Below are 17,742 nucleotides of genomic sequence, written 5' to 3'. Positions count from 1 at the left end.
GTGACACTACTCCCAAAATAGGCATTGAGACTGTCCCTAAATACTCCCTGACAGTACTCCCAACTCAGGCACTGACACTGTCCCTAACTAAGGCCCTGACACTACTCCCAAACTAGGCACTGACATTGTCCCTAACTAAGGCCTTGACATTACTCTCAACTCAGGCACTAACACTTTCCCTAACTAAGGACTTGACACTACTCTTAACTCAGGCCCTGGCACAATCCTTAACAAAGGCCTGCCACTACCCACAACTCTGGCACTGAGAGTGTCCCTAACTACGGCCATCACACTACTCCTAACTCAGGCACTGACGCTGTCCCTAAGTAAGGCCCTGACACTACTCCCAACGCAGGCACTGACGCTGTCCCTTACTAAGTCTCTGACACTACTCCCAACACAGGCATTGACACTGTCCCTAACTAAGGCCCTCACACTACTACTTACTTAGGCATTGACACGCTACCTAACTAAGGCCCTGAGACTACTTCTACCTCAGACCCTGACACTGTCCCTAACGAAGGGCCTGATACTACTCCCAGCACAGGCACTGACACTCTCCCTAACTAAGGCCTTGACACTACTTTTAACTCATGCCCTGATGCTGTCCCCAAAAAAGACCCTGAGACTATTCCCAACTCAGGCACTGACACTCTCCCTAACTAAGACCCTGACACTACTCCCATTGCAGCCACTGACACTGTCCCTAATGCCCTGACACTACTTCCAACTCAGGCACTGACACTGTCCCTAACTAGGCCCTGACACTACTCCCAATTCAGGCCCTGACACTGTCCCTAACTAAGGCCCTGACATAACTCCCAACTCCGGCACTGACACTTTCTCTAACTAAGGCCCTGAAACTACTCCCAACTCAGGCACTGACCCTGTCCCTAACTAGGCCCTGACACTACTCCCAACTCAGGCACTGACACTGTCCCTATCTAAGGCCCTGACATAACTCCCAACTCCGGCACTGACACTTTCTCTAACTAAGGCCCTGAAACTACTCACAGCTCAGGCACTGACCCTGTCCCTAACTAGGCCCTGACACTACTCCCAACTCAGGCACAGACACTGTCCCTAACTAAGGCCCTGACATAACTCCCAAACCCGGCACTGACACTTTCTCTAACTAAGTCCCTGAAACTACTCACAACTCAGGCCCTGACACTGTTCCTAACTACTGGTCTCAGACTACTCCTATCTTAGGCCCTGACACTATTCCTAACACAGTCACTGACACTGTCCCTAACTAAGGTCCTGAGACTATTTCTACCTCAGACCCTGACACTGTCCATAACTTAGGCCATGTCACTACTCCCAACTCAGGCACTGACGCTGTTCCTAACTAAGGGTCTGACACTACTCCAAACTGAGACACTGACACTCTTCCAAATTAAGGCCTTGACACTACTCTTAACTCAGGCCCTGACACTGTCCATAATAAAGACCCTGACAAAAATCCCAACTTAGGCACTGACAATGTCCGTAACTAAGGCCCTGACACTATTCCCATCTCAGCCACTGACACTGTCCCTAACTATGGCCCTGACACTACTCCCAACGCAAGCACTGGTGCTGTCCCTAACTAAGGCACTGGCACTACTCCCAGCTCGCCCTGGCGCTGTCCCTAAGTAAGACTCTGACACTACTCCCAATTCAGGCAATGACAGTGTCCCTAACTGAGGCAATGATACTACTCCCAACTCAAGCACTAAGGCTCTGGATCATTGTGATGACAAGCGCCATGGAGCATTGTGATGACAAGGGCCATGGAGAATTGTGATGACGGGTCCTGGAGCATTGTGGCGACAAGGGCCATGGAGCATTTTGATTTCAGGTGTCATGGGGCATTGTGATGAAAGTGGTCATGGAGCACTGTGATTAAAGTGGTCATGGAACATTGTGATAAAAATGGTTAGGTAGCATTGTGATGAAAAGTGCTATGGAGCATTGGGATGACAGGGGTCATGGAGCATTGTGATGACAAATGCGTGGAGATTTGTGATGACGAGGACCATGGAGCATTGAGATTATAAGGATCCTGCAGCATTGTGATGACAGGGGCCATGGAGCATTTTAATGACAAGGGACATGGAGCATTGTGATGACAGAAGTCATGGAGCATTGTGGTGACCAGCGGCATGGAGCATTGTGAAGAAAGGGGTACTGTAACATTGTGAAGAAAGGGTCAAGGAGCATTTTGATTACAAGGATCATGGAGCATTGTGATGACAAGGGTCATGGAGCATTGTGATGACAAGAGTCATGGAGACTTGTGATGACAGGGGGCATGGAGCTTTGTGATTTCACAGACATGTAGCATTTTAGACAAGGGTCATGGAGCATTGTGATGAAAGGGGTCATGGAGCATTGTGATGATAAGGGCATGGAGCATTGCGAGGACAATGTCATGTAGCATTGCGATGACAAAGGTCATGGAGCATTGTGATGACAGGGGTTATGGAGCATTGTGATGACAAGGGCGTGGAGCATTGTGATGACAGTGGTCATGGAACATTGTGACGATAAGGGCATCGAGCCGAGTTAGGGACAGTCTAGCGGCCTTGGGACTAAATTCAGTGCCTGAATTAGGCACAGCATAAGGTCTTTTGTTAGCTTAAGAGGTAGGACATTAGCTCGGGACAGGGTTAGGGTAAAGGCTTGGAATCGTGTCAGGAAATGACCTAAGGAGAGTGTGAAGACCTTTGTTACTGAGACTCTCAGGGACTTATTCAGAAGCAGTGTTAGGGCTTCAGGTAGGCACAGCATCAGGGCCTGACTTAGGGAGAGCGACAGGGCCTGAGTGAGGCCTAATGTCAGGCCCTTAGCTGGGGACACTGTCAGGAAACGACTTAGGAGCAGAACCAGTGCCTTTGTTGGATCAGCTTTAGGCTCTTAGTTAAAGACATGACCGGAGCCCAAGTTAGTCACAGCGTCAAGGCCTCAGTTAGGGAAAGCTTCAGGGTCTGAGTTACAGACAGCCTCAGGTCTTCGCTTAAAGACAGCGACAGGGCTTTCTTAGGGACAGTGTCAGGACCTTGGTGAGAAATGAGTCAGGATATTAGCTCAGGAGAGTGTCAGGATTTTAGTTATTGCTGGCAGCAGGGCCTATATTAAGGACAGATTCCGGGCCTTTGTTAGATTCAGTGTCATGGCCTTCGTTAGGAGTAGTCAGGGCCTTAGTTAGGGAGAGCATTAGGGTTTCAGTTAGCATAAGATGCAGGAGATTATCTCGGGACAGAGTCAGGTCCCAGGCCAGAGATAGTGAAAGGAAATGACCAAGGGATAACGAGAAGACCTTAGTTATTGAGAGCATCAGGGCCTTAGTTAGCAGCAGCGTGAGCCCCTTAATCAGGACAAGCGCCAGGGCTTGATGTACGGACAGCGTCAGAGCCTAACTAAGGTACAGCAACAGGGCTTAAGTGAGGCCTATCTTTAGGGCCTGAGTAAGGGACAGTATCAGGGCATGACTTAGGAGCAGCATAAAGGCCTCTGTAGGATCAGCATTAGGGTCTTCGTTAAAGCTATTATCAGGGCCTCCGTTAGGGATAGCCTCAAGGTCTCACTTAGGGACAGTGTCAGGACTTACTTTGGGAAAGTTTCAGGCCCTTGGTAAGACATGGGTCAGGCTATTAGCTCAGGATAATATCAGGTGTTAGGATATTGACGGCAGCAGGGCCTTAGTTAGAGGCAGTGTCAGGGCCTAAGTTAGGCCTAGCATCAGAGACTTTGTTAGGTACAGTGTAAGGGACTGAGTTAGGAGTAGTGTCAGGGCCTTGCTTAGGGACAGTGTCAGGGTCTGATTTAGGTGTACTGTCTGAGACCTAGTTAGGGCCAGTTTTAGGGCCTGAGTTAGGATTAGTGTCAAGGCCTTATTTAGGACCAGTTTTAGGGCTTTAGTTTGGACTAGCAACAAAGCCTTTGTTAAGTATCATGTCAGGGCCTGAGTTAGGTGTAGTGTCAGGGCCATTGTTAGGGACAGTAGGCGGGCCTGACTTAGGAGAAGTTCAGGGCCTTAGCCAGGGAAAGTGTCAGGGCCTTAGTTAGGGACATTATCAGGGCCTGAATTAGCAGTAGTGTCCAAAGTCCTTAGTGAGGAGAGTAAGGAGTAAGTCAGGACTCAGGCCCTGACACTGTTCTTAAGTAAGGCCCTGACATTACCTGGAACACAGGTCCTGATCTGATTCCTATCACAGGCGCTGATGTTGGAGTTAACTAAGGCCCTGACACTGGTCCTAACTAAAGCTGTGACACTACTCTTAACTCAGGCCCTGACACTGTCCCTAACAAAGCCTCTGACACTACTCCTAAATCAGGCTCTGACACTGTCCCTAACTAAGGCCCTGACATACACCTAACTCAGGCCCTGACACTGTCTCTCACTAAGTCCCTGATACTACTCCAAACTCAGCACTGACACTGTCACTAACTAAGGCCCTGACACTATTCATAGCTCACGCCCTAACACATCTCCTAAATCATGCCCTGACAATGTCCCTAACTAAGGCCCTGACACTACTCCTATCTCAAGCAATGACATTGTCCCTAACTTAGGCCCTGACTCTACTCCTGACTCAGGCACTGACACTGGCCCTAACTTAGGCCGTGATGCTACTCCTAACTAAGCAACTGACACTGTCCCTAACTAAGGCCCGGACATTACTCCTTACTCAGGCACTGACAATGTCACTAACTACGGCCGTGACACTACTCCCAAAATAGGCATTGAGACTGTCCCTAAATACTCCCTGACAGTACTCCCAACTCAGGCACTGACACTGTCCCTAACTAAGGCCCTGACACTACTCCCAAACTAGGCACTGACATTGTCCCTAACTAAGGCCTTGACATTACTCTCAACTCAGGCACTAACACTTTCCCTAACTAAGGACTTGACACTACTCTTAACTCAGGCCCTGGCACAATCCTTAACAAAGGCCTGCCACTACCCACAACTCTGGCACTGAGAGTGTCCCTAACTACGGCCATCACACTACTCCTAACTCAGGCACTGACGCTGTCCCTAAGTAAGGCCCTGACACTACTCCCAACGCAGGCACTGACGCTGTCCCTTACTAAGTCTCTGACACTACTCCCAACACAGGCATTGACACTGTCCCTAACTAAGGCCCTCACACTACTACTTACTTAGGCATTGACACGCTACCTAACTAAGGCCCTGAGACTACTTCTACCTCAGACCCTGACACTGTCCCTAACGAAGGGCCTGATACTACTCCCAGCACAGGCACTGACACTCTCCCTAACTAAGGCCTTGACACTACTTTTAACTCATGCCCTGATGCTGTCCCCAAAAAAGACCCTGAGACTATTCCCAACTCAGGCACTGACACTCTCCCTAACTAAGACCCTGACACTACTCCCATTGCAGCCACTGACACTGTCCCTAATGCCCTGACACTACTTCCAACTCAGGCACTGACACTGTCCCTAACTAGGCCCTGACACTACTCCCAATTCAGGCCCTGACACTGTCCCTAACTAAGGCCCTGACATAACTCCCAACTCCGGCACTGACACTTTCTCTAACTAAGGCCCTGAAACTACTCCCAACTCAGGCACTGACCCTGTCCCTAACTAGGCCCTGACACTACTCCCAACTCAGGCACTGACACTGTCCCTATCTAAGGCCCTGACATAACTCCCAACTCCGGCACTGACACTTTCTCTAACTAAGGCCCTGAAACTACTCACAGCTCAGGCACTGACCCTGTCCCTAACTAGGCCCTGACACTACTCCCAACTCAGGCACAGACACTGTCCCTAACTAAGGCCCTGACATAACTCCCAAACCCGGCACTGACACTTTCTCTAACTAAGTCCCTGAAACTACTCACAACTCAGGCCCTGACACTGTTCCTAACTACTGGTCTCAGACTACTCCTATCTTAGGCCCTGACACTATTCCTAACACAGTCACTGACACTGTCCCTAACTAAGGTCCTGAGACTATTTCTACCTCAGACCCTGACACTGTCCATAACTTAGGCCATGTCACTACTCCCAACTCAGGCACTGACGCTGTTCCTAACTAAGGGTCTGACACTACTCCAAACTGAGACACTGACACTCTTCCAAATTAAGGCCTTGACACTACTCTTAACTCAGGCCCTGACACTGTCCATAATAAAGACCCTGACAAAAATCCCAACTTAGGCACTGACAATGTCCGTAACTAAGGCCCTGACACTATTCCCATCTCAGCCACTGACACTGTCCCTAACTATGGCCCTGACACTACTCCCAACGCAAGCACTGGTGCTGTCCCTAACTAAGGCACTGGCACTACTCCCAGCTCGCCCTGGCGCTGTCCCTAAGTAAGACTCTGACACTACTCCCAATTCAGGCAATGACAGTGTCCCTAACTGAGGCAATGATACTACTCCCAACTCAAGCACTAAGGCTCTGGATCATTGTGATGACAAGCGCCATGGAGCATTGTGATGACAAGGGCCATGGAGAATTGTGATGACGGGTCCTGGAGCATTGTGGCGACAAGGGCCATGGAGCATTTTGATTTCAGGTGTCATGGGGCATTGTGATGAAAGTGGTCATGGAGCACTGTGATTAAAGTGGTCATGGAACATTGTGATAAAAGTGGTTAGGTAGCATTGTGATGAAAAGTGCTATGGAGCATTGGGATGACAGGGGTCATGGAGCATTGTGATGACAAATGCGTGGAGATTTGTGATGACGAGGACCATGGAGCATTGAGATTATAAGGATCCTGCAGCATTGTGATGACAGGGGCCATGGAGCATTTTAATGACAAGGGACATGGAGCATTGTGATGACAGAAGTCATGGAGCATTGTGGTGACCAGCGGCATGGAGCATTGTGAAGAAAGGGGTACTGTAACATTGTGAAGAAAGGGTCAAGGAGCATTTTGATTACAAGGATCATGGAGCATTGTGATGACAAGGGTCATGGAGCATTGTGATGACAAGAGTCATGGAGACTTGTGATGACAGGGGGCATGGAGCTTTGTGATTTCACAGACATGTAGCATTTTAGACAAGGGTCATGGAGCATTGTGATGAAAGGGGTCATGGAGCATTGTGATGATAAGGGCATGGAGCATTGCGAGGACAATGTCATGTAGCATTGCGATGACAAAGGTCATGGAGCATTGTGATGACAGGGGTTATGGAGCATTGTGATGACAAGGGCGTGGAGCATTGTGATGACAGTGGTCATGGAACATTGTGACGATAAGGGCATCGAGCCGAGTTAGGGACAGTCTAGCGGCCTTGGGACTAAATTCAGTGCCTGAATTAGGCACAGCATAAGGTCTTTTGTTAGCTTAAGAGGTAGGACATTAGCTCGGGACAGGGTTAGGGTAAAGGCTTGGAATCGTGTCAGGAAATGACCTAAGGAGAGTGTGAAGACCTTTGTTACTGAGACTCTCAGGGACTTATTCAGAAGCAGTGTTAGGGCTTCAGGTAGGCACAGCATCAGGGCCTGACTTAGGGAGAGCGACAGGGCCTGAGTGAGGCCTAATATCAGGCCCTTAGCTGGGGACACTGTCAGGAAACGACTTAGGAGCAGAACCAGTGCCTTTGTTGGATCAGCTTTAGGCTCTTAGTTAAAGACATGACCGGAGCCCAAGTTAGTCACAGCGTCAAGGCCTCAGTTAGGGAAAGCTTCAGGGTCTGAGTTACAGACAGCCTCAGGTCTTCGCTTAAAGACAGCGACAGGGCTTTCTTAGGGACAGTGTCAGGACCTTGGTGAGAAATGAGTCAGGATATTAGCTCAGGAGAGTGTCAGGATTTTAGTTATTGCTGGCAGCAGGGCCTATATTAAGGACAGATTCCGGGCCTTTGTTAGATTCAGTGTCATGGCCTTCGTTAGGAGTAGTCAGGGCCTTAGTTAGGGAGAGCATTAGGGTTTCAGTTAGCATAAGATGCAGGAGATTATCTCGGGACAGAGTCAGGTCCCAGGCCAGAGATAGTGAAAGGAAATGACCAAGGGATAACGAGAAGACCTTAGTTATTGAGAGCATCAGGGCCTTAGTTAGCAGCAGCGTGAGCCCCTTAATCAGGACAAGCGCCAGGGCTTGATGTACGGACAGCGTCAGAGCCTAACTAAGGTACAGCAACAGGGCTTAAGTGAGGCCTATCTTTAGGGCCTGAGTAAGGGACAGTATCAGGGCATGACTTAGGAGCAGCATAAAGGCCTCTGTAGGATCAGCATTAGGGTCTTCGTTAAAGCTATTATCAGGGCCTCCGTTAGGGATAGCCTCAAGGTCTCACTTAGGGACAGTGTCAGGACTTACTTTGGGAAAGTTTCAGGCCCTTGGTAAGACATGGGTCAGGCTATTAGCTCAGGATAATATCAGGTGTTAGGATATTGACGGCAGCAGGGCCTTAGTTAGAGGCAGTGTCAGGGCCTAAGTTAGGCCTAGCATCAGAGACTTTGTTAGGTACAGTGTAAGGGACTGAGTTAGGAGTAGTGTCAGGGCCTTGCTTAGGGACAGTGTCAGGGTCTGATTTAGGTGTACTGTCTGAGACCTAGTTAGGGCCAGTTTTAGGGCCTGAGTTAGGATTAGTGTCAAGGCCTTATTTAGGACCAGTTTTAGGGCTTTAGTTTGGACTAGCAACAAAGCCTTTGTTAAGTATCATGTCAGGGCCTGAGTTAGGTGTAGTGTCAGGGCCATTGTTAGGGACAGTAGGCGGGCCTGACTTAGGAGAAGTTCAGGGCCTTAGCCAGGGAAAGTGTCAGGGCCTTAGTTAGGGACATTATCAGGGCCTGAATTAGCAGTAGTGTCCAAAGTCCTTAGTGAGGAGAGTAAGGAGTAAGTCAGGACTCAGGCCCTGACACTGTTCTTAAGTAAGGCCCTGACATTACCTGGAACACAGGTCCTGATCTGATTCCTATCACAGGCGCTGATGTTGGAGTTAACTAAGGCCCTGACACTGGTCCTAACTAAAGCTGTGACACTACTCTTAACTCAGGCCCTGACACTGTCCCTAACAAAGCCTCTGACACTACTCCTAAATCAGGCTCTGACACTGTCCCTAACTAAGGCCCTGACATACACCTAACTCAGGCCCTGACACTGTCTCTCACTAAGTCCCTGATACTACTCCAAACTCAGCACTGACACTGTCACTAACTAAGGCCCTGACACTATTCATAGCTCACGCCCTAACACATCTCCTAAATCATGCCCTGACAATGTCCCTAACTAAGGCCCTGACACTACTCCTATCTCAAGCAATGACATTGTCCCTAACTTAGGCCCTGACTCTACTCCTGACTCAGGCACTGACACTGGCCCTAACTTAGGCCGTGATGCTACTCCTAACTAAGCAACTGACACTGTCCCTAACTAAGGCCCGGACATTACTCCTTACTCAGGCACTGACAATGTCACTAACTAAGGCCGTGACACTACTCCCAAAATAGGCATTGAGACTGTCCCTAAATACTCCCTGACAGTACTCCCAACTCAGGCACTGACACTGTCCCTAACTAAGGCCCTGACACTACTCCCAAACTAGGCACTGACATTGTCCCTAACTAAGGCCTTGACATTACTCTCAACTCAGGCACTAACACTTTCCCTAACTAAGGACTTGACACTACTCTTAACTCAGGCCCTGGCACAATCCTTAACAAAGGCCTGCCACTACCCACAACTCTGGCACTGAGAGTGTCCCTAACTACGGCCATCACACTACTCCTAACTCAGGCACTGACGCTGTCCCTAAGTAAGGCCCTGACACTACTCCCAACGCAGGCACTGACGCTGTCCCTTACTAAGTCTCTGACACTACTCCCAACACAGGCATTGACACTGTCCCTAACTAAGGCCCTCACACTACTACTTACTTAGGCATTGACACGCTACCTAACTAAGGCCCTGAGACTACTTCTACCTCAGACCCTGACACTGTCCCTAACGAAGGGCCTGATACTACTCCCAACACAGGCACTGACACTCTCCCTAACTAAGGCCTTGACACTACTTTTAACTCATGCCCTGATGCTGTCCCCAAAAAAGACCCTGAGACTATTCCCAAATCAGGCACTGACACTCTCCCTAACTAAGACCCTGACACTACTCCCATTGCAGCCACTGACACTGTCCCTGATGCCCTGACACTACTTCCAACTCAGGCACAGACACTGTCCCTAACTAGGCCCTGACACTACTCCCAATTCAGGCCCTGACACTGTCCCTAACTAAGGCCCTGACATAACTCCCAACTCCGGCACTGACACTTTCTCTAACTAAGGCCCTGAAACTACTCCCAACTCAGGCACTGACCCTGTCCCTAACTAGGACCCGACACTACTCCCAACTCAGGCACTGACACTGTCCCTATCTAAGGCCCTGACATAACTCCCAACTCCGGCACTGACACTTTCTCTAACTAAGGCCCTGAAACTACTCCCAACTCAGGCACTGACCCTGTCCCTAACTAGGCCCTGACACTACTCCCAACTCAGGCACTGACACTGTCCCTATCTAAGGCCCTGACATAACTCCCAACTCCGGCACTGACACTTTCTCTAACTAAGGCCCTGAAACTACTCACAGCTCAGGCACTGACCCTGTCCCTAACTAGGCCCTGACACTACTCCCAACTCAGGCACAGACACTGTCCCTAACTAAGGCCCTGACATAACTCCCAAACCCGGCACTGACACTTTCTCTAACTAAGTCCCTGAAACTACTCACAACTCAGGCCCTGACACTGTTCCTAACTACTGGTCTCAGACTACTCCTATCTTAGGCCCTGACACTATTCCTAACACAGTCACTGACACTGTCCCTAACTAAGGTCCTGAGACTATTTCTACCTCAGACCCTGACACTGTCCATAACTTAGGCCATGTCACTACTCCCAACTCAGGCACTGACGCTGTTCCTAACTAAGGGTCTGACACTACTCCAAACTGAGACACTGACACTCTTCCAAATTAAGGCCTTGACACTACTCTTAACTCAGGCCCTGACACTGTCCATAATAAAGACCCTGACAAAAATCCCAACTTAGGCACTGACAATGTCCGTAACTAAGGCCCTGACACTATTCCCATCTCAGCCACTGACACTGTCCCTAACTATGGCCCTGACACTACTCCCAACGCAAGCACTGGTGCTGTCCCTAACTAAGGCACTGGCACTACTCCCAGCTCGCCCTGGTGCTGTCCCTAACTAAGGCTCTGACACTACTCCCAATTCAGGCAATGACAGTGTCCCTAACTGAGGCAATGACACTACTCCCAACTCAAGCACTAAGGCTCTGGATCATTGTGATGACAAGCGCCATGGAGCATTGTGATGACAAGGGCCATGGAGAATTGTGATGACGGGTCCTGGAGCATTGTGGTGACAAGGACCATGGAGCATTTTGATTACAGGGGTCACGGGGCATTGTGATGAAAGTGGTCATGGAGCACTGTGATTAAAGTGGTCATGGAACATTGTGATAAAAGTGGTCAGGTGGCATTGTGATGAAAAGTGCTATGGAGCATTGGGATGACAGGGGTCATGGAGCATTGTGATGACAAATGCGTGGAGATTTGTGATGACGAGGACCATGGAGCATTGAGATTATAAGGATCCTGCAGCATTGTGATGACAGGGGCCATGGAGCATTTTAATGACAAGGGACATGGAGCATTGTGATGACAGAAGTCATGGAGCATTGTGGTGACCAGCGGCATGGAGCATTGTGAAGAAAGGGGTACTGTAACATTGTGAAGAAAGGGTCAAGGAGCATTTTGATTACAAGGATCATGGAGCATTGTGATGACAAGGGTCATGGAGCATTGTGATGACAAGAGTCATGGAGACTTGTGATGACAGGGGGCATGGAGCTTTGTGATTTCACAGACATGTAGCATTTTAGACAAGGGTCATGGAGCATTGTGATGAAAGGGGTCATGGAGCATTGTGATGATAAGGGCATGGAGCATTGCGAGGACAATGGCATGTAGCATTGCGATGACAAAGGTCATGGAGCATTGTGATGACAGGGGTTATGGAGCATTGTGATGACAAGGGCGTGGAGCATTGTGATGACAGTGGTCATGGAACATTGTGACGATAAGGGCATCGAGCCGAGTTAGGGACAGTCTAGCGGCCTTGGGACTAAATTCAGTGCCTGAATTAGGCACAGCATAAGGTCTTTTGTTAGCTTAAGAGGTAGGACATTAGCTCGGGACAGGGTTAGGGTAAAGGCTTGGAATCGTGTCAGGAAATGACCTAAGGAGAGTGTGAAGACCTTTGTTACTGAGACTCTCAGGGACTTATTCAGAAGCAGTGTTAGGGCTTCAGGTAGGCACAGCATCAGGGCCTGACTTAGGGAGAGCGACAGGGCCTGAGTGAGGCCTAATGTCAGGCCCTTAGCTGGGGACACTGTCAGGAAACGACTTAGGAGCAGAACCAGTGCCTTTGTTGGATCAGCTTTAGGCTCTTAGTTAAAGACATGACCGGAGCCCAAGTTAGTCACAGCGTCAAGGTCTCAGTTAGGGAAAGCTTCAGGGTCTGAGTTACAGACAGCCTCAGGTCTTCACTTAAAGACAGCGACAGGGCTTTCTTAGGGACAGTGTCAGGACCTTGGTTAGAAATGAGTCAGGATATTAGCTCAGGAGAGTGTCAGGATTTTAGTTATTGCTGGCAGCTGGGCCTATATTAAGGACAGATTCCGGGCCTTTGTTAGATTCAGTGTCATGGCCTTAGTTAGGAGTAGTCAGGGCCTTAGTTAGGGAGAGCATTAGGGTTTCAGTTAGCAGAAGATGCAGGAGATTATCTCGGGACAGAGTCAGGTCCCAGGCCAGAGATAGTGAAAGGAAATGACCAAGGGATAACGAGAAGACCTTAGTTATTGAGAGCATCAGGGCCTTAGTTAGCAGCAGCGTGAGAGCCTTAATCAGGACCAGCGCCAGGACTTGATGTACGGACAGCGTCAGAGCCTAACTGAGGTACAGCAACAGGGCCTAAGTGAGGCCTATCTTTAGGGCCTGAGTAAGGGACAGTATCAGGGCATGACTTAGGAGCAGCATAAAGGCCTCTGTAGGATCAGCATTAGGGTCTTCGTTAAAGCTATTATCAGGGCCTCCATTATGGATAGCCTCAAGGCCTCACTTAGGGACAGCGTCAGGGCTTACTTTGGGAAAGTTTCAGGCCCTTGGTAAGACATGGGTCAGGCTATTAGCTCAGGATAATATCAGGTGTTCAGATATTGACGGCAGCAGGGCCGTAGTTAGAGGCAGTGTCAGGGCCTAAGTTAGGACTAGCATCAGAGACTTTGTTAGGTACAGTGTCAGTGAATGAGTTAGGTGTAGTGTCAGAGCCTTAGTTGGGGACAGTGTCAGGGCCTGCATTAGGACGAGCCTCCAGGCCTCAGTTAGGGACAGGTTCACGGCCTCGGACCTAAATTCAGGGCCTCATTTAGGGACAGAATCAGGGATTTAGCTAGCATAAGGGGATCTACAGCTGAAAGCAACCTGAACACCACCACAAGCAGATGCAGAAGTGAACCATGCACGCTCCTATGAAGGAATATTCCACAGCAGTTGAGTACATTGTGTTTAAAGTTAGTAACACTATAAAAATTATGTTTTGAAGAAAACTATATTCAGAAGATGAAAGAATCTCGTTCTAAAGAATCTCTTTAGCTAATCTCGACATTAGCTAAAGAGAAGGTTAGGTTAAGGTCTAGGGAGAGTGTCAGGAAATGACCTAGGGATAGTGTCAAGACCTTAGTTACTTAGCACATCAGGACCTAATTTAGGAGCAGTGAGTGTCAGGGCTTCGGGTAGGAACAGCGTCAGAGCCTGACTTAGGGAGTGGGACAGGGCCTGAGTGAGGCCTAGCGTCAGGGCCTTAGCTAGAGACAGTGTCAGGGCATGACTTAGGAGCAGCCTAAGAGCCACGGTAGGATCAGCCTCAGGGGCTATGTGAAAGATATTATCAGGGCCTCTGTTAGGGACAGCCTCAAGGCCTCACTTAGAGACAGCATCAGGGCTTCCTTAGGGACAGTTTCAGGACCTTGGTAAGAGATGGGTCAAGAAATTAGCTCAGGATAGTGTCAGGACTTTAGATACTGACGGCAGCAGGGCCTTAGTTAGGGACAGTGTCAGGCCCTGAATTAGGACGAACATCGAGGCCTTAGGTACGGACAGGGTCACAGCCTCGAGAGTAATTTTAGGCCCTTAGTTAAGGACAGCAGCAGGGCTGTAGTTAGCATAAGAGGCACGACATTTGCTAGGGACAGGGTCAGGTTATGGTCTAGGGATAGTGTCAGGAAAGGACCTAAGCATAGTGTCAAAACCTTAGTTACTGAGAGTATCAGATCCTTATTTAGAACCAGTGTCAGGGCTTCAGGTAGGGACAGCATCAGAGCCTGACTTAGGGAGAGCGACAGGGCCTGAGTGAGGCCTAGCGTCTGGCCCTTAGCTGAGGATACTGTCAGGGTATGACTTAGGAACAGAATCAGCGCCTCTGTTGGATCAGCCTTAGCGTCTTTGTTACAGATATGATCAGGGCCTGACTTAGTCACAGCTTCAAGGCCTCAGTTAGGGAAAGCTTCAGCACCTGAGTTAGGGACAGCCTCAGTTCTTAACATAGGGACAGCGACAGGGCTTTCTTAGGGACAGTGTCAGCACCTTGGTTAGAAATATGTCAGGATATTAGCTCAGGCTAGTGTCCAGTTTTTAGTTATTGCTGACAGCAGGGCCTATATTAGGGGCAAATTCTGAGCCTTACTTAGAGACAGTGTCAGGGCCTGAGTTAGGACTAGCATCAGAGCCCTTGTAAAGTACAGTGTCAGGGACTGAGTTAGGTGTAGTGTCAGGGCTTTAGTTAGGGACAGTGTCAGCGCCTCAGTTAGGATGAGCCTCCAACCTCAGTTAGGGGCAGGTTGACGGCCTCGGGACTAATTTCAGGCTCTTAGTTAGAGACAGCATCAGGGATTTACTTAGCATAAGAGGCTCGACAATAGCTAAAGACAAGTTTAGGTTAAGATCTAGGGATAGTGTCAGGAAATGACCTAGGGATAGTGTCAAGACCATAGCTAATTAGAGCATCAGTGCCTAATTTAGGCCCAGTGTCCGGGCTTCAGGTAGGGACAGAGTCTTAGCCTGACGTAGGGAGAGCGACAGGGCCTGAGTGATGCCTAGAGTCAGGGCCTTAGCTACGGACAGCGTCAGGGCATGACATAGGATCAACATAAGGGTCTCTGTAAGATCAGCATTAGAGTTTAGTTAAAGACATTATCAGGACCTCTGTGAGGGACAGCCTCAGGGCCTCACTTAGGGACAGTGTCAGGGCTAACGTTGGGAGAGTTTCAGGACCTTGGTAAGACATGGGTCAGGATATTAGCTCAGGATAATGTCAGGACTTTAGATATTGATGGTAGCAGCGCCTACGTTAGGGAAAGTTTCAAGGCGTTAGTTAGGAGTAGAGGGCCTCTGATAGGTCCAGTGTCAGATCCTCAGTTAGCAATAGTGTTAGGGCCTTAGTTAGGGACAGTGTCAGGGCCGGATGTAGGGCGAGCATCTAGGCCTTAGTTCGGGACAGTTTCATGGTCTTGGGACTAAATTCAGTGCCTGAGGTAGGCACAGCCTAAGGGCTTCAGTTAGCATAAGAGGCAGGACATTAGCTAGTGACCGTGTCAGTTTAACATCTAGGGATAGTGTCAGGAAATGACCTAAGGAAAGTGTGAAGACCTTTGTTACGGAGACTCTCAGGGCCTTATTCAGAACCAGTGTTAGGGCTTCAGGTAGGGAGAGCATCAGAGCCTGACTTAGGGAGAGCGTTAGGGTCTGAGTGAGGCCTAGCATCAGACACTTAGTGGGGGACACTATCGGGGCATGACTTAGGAGCAGCATCAGGGCTTCTGTTGGATCAGCCTTAGGGTCTTAGTTAAAGACATGATCAGGGTCTGAGTTAGTCACAGCATCAAGGCCTGAGTTAGGTAGGGAAAGCTTCAGGGCCTCACTTAGGGACAGCATCAGGGCTTACTTTGGGACAGTTTCAGGACCTTGGTAAGACATGGGTCAGGTTATTAGCTCCGGATAACGTCAGGACTTTAGATGTTGATGGCAGCAGCCCTTAGTTAGAGACAGTGTCAGGCCCTGAGTTACGACTAGCATCAGAGCCTTTGTTAGATACAATGTACGGGACTGAATTAGGAGTAGAGTCAGGGCCTTAGTTAGTGACAGTGTCAGGGCCTGACTTAGGGAGAGCGACAGGGCCTGAGTGAGGCTTAGCATCAGGCCCTTAGCTGGGCACACTTTCAGGGCATGACTTTGGAGCAGCATCAGCGTCTCTGCTGGATCAGCATTAAGGTCTTCGTTAGGTACATGATCAGGGCCTGAATTAGTCACAGCTTCAAGGCTTCAGTTCAGGAAAGCTTCAGGGCCTGAGTTAGGGACAGCCTCAGGTCTTCACTTAGGGACAGCATCAGGGCTTACTTTGGGACAGTTTCAGGACCTTGGAAAAACATAGGTCAGGATATTAGCTCAGGATAATGTCAGGACTTTTGATAGTGATGGGTCTTAGTTACAGACGGTTTCAGGGCCTGAGTTAGGCCTAGCATCAGAGACTTTGTTAGGTACAGTGTAAGGGACTGAGTTAAGAGTAGTGTCAGGGCCTTGCTTAGGGACAGTGTCAGGGTCTGATTTAGGTGTACTGTCTGAGACCTAGTTAGGGACAGTGCTAGGGCCTGAGTTAGGATTAGTGTCAAGGCCTTATTTAGGACCAATTTCAGGGCCTTAGTTTGGACTAGCATCAGAGCCATTGTTAGGAATCGTATGAGGGCCTGAGTTAGGCATACTATCAGGGCCTTAGTTAGGGACAGTTTTAGGGCCTGAGTTAGGATTAGTGTCAAGGCCTTATTTAGGACCAATTTTAGGGCTTTAGTTTGGACTAGCAACAAAGCCTTTGTTAGGTATCATGTCGGGGCGTCAGTTAGGTGTAGTGTCAGGGCCATTGTTAGGGACAGTATGAGGGCCTGACTTAGGAGAAGTTCAGGGCCTTAGCCAAGGAAAGTGTCAGGACCTTAGTTAGGGACAATATCAGGGCCTGAATTAGCAGTAGTGTCCAAAGTCCTTAGTGAGGAGAGTAAGGAGTAAGTCAGGACTCAGGCCCTGACACTGTTCTTAAATAAGGCCCTGACATTACCTGGAACACAGGTCCTGATCTGATTCCTATCATAGGCGCTGATGTTGGACTTAACTAAGGCCCTGACACTGGTCCTAACTAAAGCTGTGACACTACTCTTAACTCAGGCCCTGACACTGTCCCTAACAAAGCCTCTGACACTACTCCTAAATCAGGCACTGACACAGTCCCTAACTAAGGCCCTGACATACACCTAACTCAGGCCCTGACACTGTCTCTATCTAAGGCCCTGATACTACTCCAAACTCAGCACTGACACTGTCACTAACTAAGGCCCTGACACTCTTCATAGCTCACGCCCTAACACAACTCCTAAATCATGCCCTGACAATGTCCCTAACTAAGGCCCTGACACTACTCCTATCTCAAGCAATGACACTGTCCTTAACTTAAGCCCTGACTCTACTCCTGACTCAGGCACTGACACTACTCCTAACTAAGCAACTGACACTGTCCCTAACTAAGGCTCGGACACTACTCCTTACTCAGGCACTGACAATGTCACTAACTACGGCCGTGACACTACTCCCAAAATAGGCACTGAGACTGTCCCGAAATACGCCCTGACAGTA

Source organism: Balaenoptera ricei, chromosome 16 (assembly GCF_028023285.1).
Source record: "Balaenoptera ricei isolate mBalRic1 chromosome 16, mBalRic1.hap2, whole genome shotgun sequence".
Lineage (NCBI taxonomy): Eukaryota > Metazoa > Chordata > Mammalia > Artiodactyla > Balaenopteridae > Balaenoptera > Balaenoptera ricei.
The sequence above is the reverse complement of the archived record's forward strand: the minus strand, read 5'-3'. Positions refer to the sequence as shown.